A 9,541-nucleotide genomic window follows, 5' to 3' on the forward strand; every position below is an offset into this window, starting at 1 on the left:
TCCTCCTGTGACCGCCGCCGCTGTCTCCAGCCGGTGTCGTCGCCTCTCGTGGGCGTCGCCTCCTCTGGTAGCCGCCGCCATTGTCACCCCTAGAGACTACTGTCATTGTCCGGACAGCCGCCGCCTGAGTGCTTAGGCTTCGTACTATTTGTCTGCTCCAACCTTCGAGTTGAGATGGTGTTTGTCCTGTGAGACGATGTGGTTCCGGCCTTCGAGCCGCTGATATGTTCCTACTCCTTGGCTTCGTGGGACCTTCGGCCTTGTATTACCCCCAGTTCTGCGTCTACTCAGTTCTCCATCTAGTCCGATCCCTCAGGCTATAGAAAGTCCCGCCCCTACGAGCCAAGGTACCGGGAGGTTATCGCTCCCCCTTTTACATATGATATTCCTATTCGTCATTATATTTTATATCGAAGGAGGCTAACCTGAGACAACTTATCATCTTTGCCCACTACTACGGCCAAGCGTTACGGCCAGTTCACCGGTCTACCAGAGGCCCCCCACCATACTCATCCTTTATTTACTTTATCATTCCACTATTCATTTGGCATGTTTCTTATATATTATTGGGACCTGCTTCGAGCATCGGGGTGTCAGGGATCAGAGCAACCCGATCGCTATCTACAGGTAGCGTTGACCAGAGAACTTCTGATGACTTGGTCAACACAGAAGACAGCTCACCCTTCGGGTCATGACAACTCGGTCAGTATTCCAGTCACGTCATCGACAGTTCTGTCTTCTCAGATTCCTGACAGGATCATATTAGCGTCGTCTGTGGGAACTTCGCCTGATCTGGAACGTGAAGATGGATGATGTCAGAAAATTCTACCATACTCATGACCTTGGTGGGTTTCGACAAACATATCATATTCTCCTCACTCCACGGGTATTCGGGAGTCGAGGAATTGAGTCAAATTCTCTGCTGTAGCCAGGTCAATTTTTCCCTTATATTTTCTCTTTCGGTCATAGGATCTACCATAGTTCCCCGATCGAAGACTCCCGTGCCGATCGGTCGGGTTTATATTATATTAGAGTCATGGGCTCAATGTCGAAGACTCCCGTGCCGATCGGCTGGGTTTAAATTATATAAGAGCCACGAGCTCAATGTCGAAGACTCCCATCCCGATCGACCGAGCTTATATTATATTAAAGCCACGTGCTCAATGTCGAAGACTCCCATACCATTCAGCCGAGTTTATATTATATTAGATCCACAGGCTCAATGTCGAAGACTCCTATGCTGATCGACCGGGTTTATATTATATTAGAGTCACAGGCTCAATGTCGAAGACTCCCGTACCAATCGACCGAATTTATATTACATTAGAGTCACATGCTCAATGGAGAAGACCCCCCGTGTCGATCGGTCGGGTGTATATTATATTATAGTCACGAGCTCAATGTCGTAGACTCCCGTGTCGATCGGCTGGTTTTATATTATATTAGAGCCACAGGCTCAATGGCGAAGACTCCCATGCCAATCGGCCGGATTTATATTATATTAGAGCCAGGGGCTCAATGTTGAAGACTCTCATGCCAATCGACCGGGATTATATTATATTAGAGCCACGGACTCAATGTCGAAGACTCCCGTGCCAATCGAATGGATTTGCATTATATTAGAGCCACGGGCTCAATGGCGAAGACCCCCGTGCTGATCGACCGGGTTTGAGTTATATTAGAGCCAAAGGTTCTAGAAGTCGAGTGGCGACTATAAACTTCTAGCGGCGACTATAAACCCTAGAAGTCAAGTGGTGACTATAAACCCTAGAAATTGAGCGACGACTATAACCCCTTGAGTCAGAGATTCCCGTGCCGATCAGCTAGGTTTGAGTTATATTAGAGCCACGAGCTCTAGAAGTCGAGCGGTGACTATAAACCCTAGAAGTCGAGCGGCGACTATAAACCCTAGAAGTCAAGCGACGGCTGGTAGTAGCCTTTTTCGCATGTCACTAGGCGCTCCAAATTAATAAAGATTAGGAACCAAAGTAAACTCAATAAAATAGATGTAGCAACGAGTCCCGAGTCGTATTTTTCCAAGGATAGCTAATTAGTGTGTGTGATAATTCTAGAATTAATTCAAATCAAATTATTTCATCAATAAGGTCAATTAAGCTTTTCCATTTGATTCACATTACAAATTGGTGTCATCTAATAAAATCACTAATTGAGTCAAAGAAAGGTTGTTCTCCTCAAAACATGATCCTCTTCTATCTTATCCAGTAAACAAACATTTAATCCGATTCTCATGTATCATTGAATCAATGAATCAATTAATATAACTTCCATTACATTCATAGTAGCCAAACATTCAAGCATTAATCATTCATTTTCACAGTAGCCATTAAATTCAAGAACTCAATACAATTGCAAAATCGAAATTTACATTTCATTCACAATCAAAATCAAATTCAACACTCACTCAATCACCAAGTCTTCAATTCTCAATCACATCCAACAATGTCTAATAGAGGTAAACAATGTAAAGCTCAAGTGATTCCTTCAACATCTTACTCAATGACAATCACTACAAATCATATTCATAGAACCAAGGTTAACTAAATTCATGAATTTAAAACTAAACTCAAACTAACAGTAAACTAACAAACAATTAAGTTGCTGGAATAGAATTGGATCGCAGAACTTCAAAAGAGATCAAATAGCAAGCTAAGTAACCAAAACGAAATTGCAAACACCTTAAGTAACTGAACATGGTTTTGGATTACAGAATTCTAAAGAAATTAGAGTTACAAGTACGAAATCAGAAATGGATTTTCAGAGAAGAAAATTCTAACAAAACAGAATGACAAAGAAAGGAATCAGATCATAAGATCTGAGTAAAGGAATGACAGATTAAAAGAAAAACTAACTAATAACACTCCATAATCCAAAATCTGCAACCGAACCTCTCCTCTCTGCCGAGAAGCAGAGATGCATCTGGGAACACCCATCAAGCACTCAACAAAGATGATCTGCGCTCCTTGCTAGTAACAGAAGATGTACCATGCTCCTGGGAATGCCCTTCAAGCACTAGATCAACTAAAACATTCAGCTCACAAGGCTAAGAGGAATTGGAGTCTGCAAACGCTTATCCGGATCGATTGATCAGTAGATTGGAGTCGCGAAGGAATGCGAAGATGTAGAGGAGTCGGAAATGCTGGGGAACACCCTCTTGCACATCCTTGGGTTACTAGAAGCTCAATTCGGGGAACACCCACTAAATTGTGCTCCGTCGATGAATGCAGAAGCCAAAATTGCGGGCTGGGGAACGCCCTTTGCCGCACTCTAAACCCTTGCTACTGATCGCCAGAAACTCAGCTCTCTTAGTCGATGAAGAGGAGTAGATCTTGAATCTAGATGAGGAGTGGAAGCTTCGGTGTCGCTGAAGAAGAAGAACAATGCCGATGTCGCGAAAACGTCGAGCTCAACGAATGCACTGTAGCTTCTCAGGTTTTAAAACATTTCCCTCTCTGATCGGACGGTCTAGAACATTTCAGATCTCATCTAATGGTTCAAACTTCTTAGATCAGGATCAAAAGCTTTGGATCTTGATCGATGGTTGTGATGTACTTCCTCTTGGTTTGGATGGACCAGATCCTTGACGGATGGCTCAGATTTCTTAGATCTTTAATGGACGATCCAAATCGCTCCAAGGCTTGATTGTCTAGTTTAGCCCTAGATTTGAGTCCAAATGTGGTTTGATCTGATCGGGTCCATGAACCTTTTGATGCCTACAAAATAATAATCAAATATTAGCATCAAATACCATGATAATAAACTAATTTACAATTAAGTCCAAAATTAAATGCAATTAAAGAAACATGATGAAAATATAAGTTCAATCTATGAGAAGATCATTAAAAACATGCATTATGAATCAAGATAATGTAGCAACATCATGGTTATAAAATCCCCCACACTTAGTCTTGGACGTCCCGTTCAAGTAAAGAAAACCTAAAAATCATCTCCACACAAATTCCCTAGCAATACCTAGAAGATGGTAAAAGGTAATTAACTAAGATCATCTAAAGATCACAAATAATCATGAATACAATCCAAACAATAATCAGTAGGTATGGTGATTTCAATCCAATTGAAAAATTAAGCAAGTTGCAATCTCTCAAAGTATTCACCTATTCTATCTCTCACACTCAAACATGTATAAGTGGAGCTCATTCAATGCAACTCACAACATTTCACTACCATAAGCTTGCTTATTTTCTAATACTCCACCACTATAAAACATAGTATACATGAATCAAAAGGAATTTATCATGAAGAATTAAAAATGGAATCAAGAAGAACAATTAAAGTGGATGAAATAGGCAAAAGAAAAGGATTTAATGAAGAAAATGAGGAGATGAGAGTATTGGAAGAATTTACTTGATGAGTTGACCCATTTGATATAAAAAGAGATGAGTACCATTTGTCATTACCAATTCAAAAGATCAAGCTAACCTCTCCTTTAATTTGATGTCCATCTACAATTTTTGATACTCTATTTTCACACTTGATACTCTTTTGATTGCACTTGTTTTCCTCTTTTCTCTTCTTTGTTTTTTTTTTACACTTCAATTCCAGAATTTTGAGGCTAAAACAATCTCAAATCCTCTTATGAAGAACTTCCTCCCCCACACTTAAACTTTGGCCATCTCGGACAATAGAATCTCATGTTCTTCAATAACTTGATACACCACTAGCCACTGTTTCTTTCTTCCTTCCTTACTATTGAATTATCCCATTGAAGATTCAACACCATTCTCTTGAAACTCTACCAAGTTTCCAAATAATTCAGATGTGTAGTGCAGTACCAAATCCATCTCAACATTTTTAGAATTTAACTTCCATAAAATTACATAGAGCAGATTCATAATTGTCAAACAAAATTTCTGCATTTCATCAATTTAGGGATTAAGTTTAGCAAGATTCAAAAATTCAGATACTTAAAGACTGCAGTTTTATTTCTGTCCAGATGGGGTACTAGTGCATACTTTGGTTCACACTTTGCCACATCCTGATGTCTTGGTTTTTCCCACCACGTATCGAATTCCAAATAAGCTAAAACATTAAAGATGAAACCTTCCTGAGTTACTTAACAACTATGCAGTTCCAGAGTTCAATATTTAACTTCGATGTAGTTACAACAATCAAATTCAGATCAGCCTCTCAAATTTTTTGTTCTCTTGAAATTCAAAGATTTCAAGAATTTGAAGTATTCCCTAGCCTACAACAATGTATCTTAGAAAAATTGACAAATCTTGGTATAGAAAGGTCTCATTCATCACTATAATGATAGGAGACTAGTTTCATGTTGTTACTGTCAAGAACTCCATTAAAAATTTGCACAAACAGAACTCTGTTTCATTGTCACTTGACCTCAGCATTTCAGATATTCAAACACCAAGTGAATGCATCTTCTGAATTTTGATTTTTCTCTATCAACAAATGTCATTTGTGTCATGGACATCTTTAAGATTTACATAAAAAATAATTTGAATAGCTCCTAATTTCTTGATGGTTTTTACAGCACAACATAAACAATTGAGGTTGCTGTTGAAAAATAGCTTCAGTAAGAATTATCACATTCACTCAAATCCTTGTTTTCAGTTTTCTATATTAGTTCCAGAAATTAGCTTCCAAAATTTGGATGCTTCAGTTTCAAAATCTGGATAACAGCATTTCCAGGAATCAAATTGATTTAAGGCTGCTGCTACTTCCTAATGCATGTTTCTGAATTGTTGAGAGCTGAAATTCCACCTCTGAAAACCTGCAATCCAGAATCCTGTAGCTGCACATTCAGAATCCAACTTATAAAAGAGATTCAATCGACACTACACTACTAGCTACAGATCTGAATCCTTTTTGAGAGGTTCGACTTTGTATCAACTTTGCCTTGTTTAACCACCACAAATCTCAATACTTCTTCATCTTGCTTCTTAAGATCCCTATCAATGCATACTCGAAAGAATTCCAAATTTCATCAACTCTAGCTCGTCATAATTCATTTCCAAATTGGCACAGAAATGCTACATTCCTTATTCTGCATCTGTTCATTTCTGTCCCTACAACAAAAATGTTTTTTTTCTTTCATTTGTTCAACTTCCAAGCTCAAATTATAATCCTTGAATGAATTATCACTTCATAACCTGAAATTCATCACTGTCTTCTTTCATTCCTGCTTCTACAGTTAAAATCAGCTTCATTGGCTGCCAATGTCACTGATGTTCTCTTATTTTCCTGGTTATGAATTCTAGTTAATCACCTGTAAACGTCATGGCACACAACAATTAAAATATCTTCACTTGAGGTCCAGCAATACAAGGATGCATTTAAGTTCTTCCAATGAATTTTCTTTATTCTTTTCTTCCATCAGAATCTAGGACTAAAGTTTCAGAATCAAGAACTAAAGTAACTCCAGCTTCCTTTAGTCCTTGATAACCAAAGTTTAAATATCCGAATGAGAGTGTAAAAGCTCAACTTGAAACTACTAATTAGAAGGTTGTAAAGGAAACTTGGCATGCAACATCTTACAACAAACTCTGATTACTAGCACTGCAGTGAAACTTTGCAGTTTCAAAATCTGTAAATTAAGGTAGTTTCATCTCATATCCTGGAAAATTCTTGAGCTATGAGACAACTACAATGCTGACCAAGAATAGCATCAACAATTGGTACAAAACATACCCTAGCAGCCACACCATCTTAGAATGATTCTAGCGCTAAAATGAATTTGTCAATTTCAATAATCACCTTCAAGCACTCTGTTTTTCTCACTTATCAGAATTTGCAGTTTAGTATTCAGTTCCTTGTAAAAGAGATATTACCATTTGAAATTGTATAACTAAGAGTTCCACCTAAGTGTTTTACTAGTCAGGAACTTGTAGCAAGAAATTGGCACAACAAACCAAGATTGATACATTAATTTCACAACCTCATAGTTTCATTGATTTAGCCTCAGCAATCTACAGCTTACTACAGTTACCAGCTTAAGTTGTGAAGATTTCAAGTTAGTATCCTTGAGAATTGACATTAAACAAAGGTTCTTTAATGGCCCAAGTGATACCATCTACATGTCCATAGTCTTCCGAATTTAATATGTAGATCATGACAATTTAGTGTGATTCTCAAATACTGCATTGCCATAAAACAGAATACATTTCCCAAGAAATCAGAACCTGATTTGTTTAGACATTTCAATACCAACTGCTTCTTTGTTTCTCAGATTCCCACATGATACTGATGCATTACACAACTTCTTCCATAATCTCAGCTCTTGTGAATACAATACTGTTGTAATTAACAATACAACTAACCAAAACAAAACCAAAGAACAGAACCTTCAAATTCCAGCTTTAATTACTACACATTATATGTATCAAGCATCATCAGCAAGGACACACAATCATCCACAATCATCAAGATTTCCAAACACTTGCAAACTCCCTCCCCCACACTTAAACCTTAATCCATCTTACAAGTATAACTCATCAAGGATTCAACCAAAACTCTCAATAAAAGAATGACAAGCAAAGGTAATCTAAAGTTAGAATGCTAGATGAGAATACTTAAAGAAAATTATGAGGAAAGAAATTAGAAATTATGAGGGAACAAAGATGACAATATCCTTCATTTCCATGCATACATATGCTATCGTGATTTTGAAAAGTAGCAAAGCAAGCTCTAGAGTTTAATTTGCTATGAGTGCATGTCACACAAAAATATAATAGAGGATAGGTTTAAAGTGGTCCTCTCTAGGTAATTTTCATGCAATCAAGCTTAATCAATCAAAATAAAATCCACCATCATACTAACCAATATCATGTAAGTAGAGCATCCAGTCATGTCTAATGATCTAAAATTTGATGATCAAATTTAAGAAACTTTTACCATCTTAAAAATATTACTTGAACAATTCCATTGAGAGTTTTATTCAAAATGGCATGCTATGTACTAAACAAAATGCAAAATGTAGAAGTAAAATGCAAATGTAAAATATGAAACTAAGGAAAATTGCACACAAAGAATTTATTAAGGCAAAGCATGAATTAAAATGCAAAAGGAAACGAAATTGGAACCAACTCCCCTTTAATTCCCGGTGGTTGAAGAAGGTTTAATAAAAGAATCCACGCCGGTAGTGGAGTACTCGTGTTTACACTCAAATTCTTTTTATTCTTCATTTTTCCGTTGAAAATTCTTTCTGGAGGACGTAGACGGTTCAGTTCAAGCATCCACTCCGAAAGCTTATATTCTCCTACAACATCAATAAAAAACAATCTCTCCCACTAACATATGGGATGAGAAAAGCATAGGAGAATATTAGTCTTGGTAGAAAATGTATCAAACAATGAATCACATCTAATAAAATCAATGAATGGTACCTTTATGAAATTTTCTAATAAGTCATAAGAAATACTCACCTTGTTATGTTGAAAGGTACCTGGAGTGGTGATTGTTACCTCCTTTTCATCAAATAATGGCTCAGGCTCTGGTTCAGGTGAATGTACAACTTCATGTAGTGATTCTTGGGTTCTTTCCTCCATAGCACAAGTCACTACACTTACATCCTCTATTTTTGGTGATTCTTGAGGTAATGCTTCCAGTAAGCATTCCCCTACACTTAAATCATCTTCTGCATCTGTATCTACATAATTCACATCATCTAAAGCAACAACATTAGTAGAATCAGAAATTTGAACAACTACATCATCATCACAAATAATACTAGAAAAATCTTATGAAGTAATGGAAGTAGGGTCAGGCCTGACAAAATCTCTACTATCCATCTCCCCACTGGAGTTTTGTGCTTGTAACTGGTTAATGGATGATGCAATTTGATCTAACTGAATCTGTATATTCTGTATCCTTGAGAATTGCTACTCTTGATGCTCTCTCATTTGTTGCATAATCTCCTTGATTTTCCATGTTGAATCTTCAATTTGAGGATCGTTCTGTTGAAAAGAATATGACATAAAAGATATTAAAATCTCTTGAAACCCATATGAATTCTGGTAGGCCGGATATGGCTCAATAAATTGTCCTTGTGCACTTTCATACCTGAAATATGAATGATCCACCCAATTAGTATTATAAGCATTAGAAAATGACTCATACCTATTTTGTTGATCCATGGTTGGGTAAAATTGATACTCAGGATGAAAATAATGATTCTCCATTCCTCCTCCAAAATTCTGAAAATATGGATCCATGCTATTGAAATCTCTTGTTCTTACACTACAACACTAAGCACTATGTTAGAAGATTCAAGAGCATAAAGTTTCAAAAACATGAATTAATGAACATTAAAGACTTTACAATTCAGAAATAAGCCAACATGAAAATACAAAAAATAAGCAATCAAATCTATGGAGATGCTAACAAAATAAACCAATCAAAGCACAATCCCAAAATACACACACACTATTGGTTATTTCCCCGGCAATGACGCCAAAATTTGGCAGTAGCCTTTTTCGCATGTCACTAGGCGCTCCAAATTAATAAAGATTAGGAACCAAAGTAAACTCAATAAAAGAGATGTAGCAAC

Source organism: Zingiber officinale, chromosome 4A (assembly GCF_018446385.1).
Source record: "Zingiber officinale cultivar Zhangliang chromosome 4A, Zo_v1.1, whole genome shotgun sequence".
Lineage (NCBI taxonomy): Eukaryota > Viridiplantae > Streptophyta > Magnoliopsida > Zingiberales > Zingiberaceae > Zingiber > Zingiber officinale.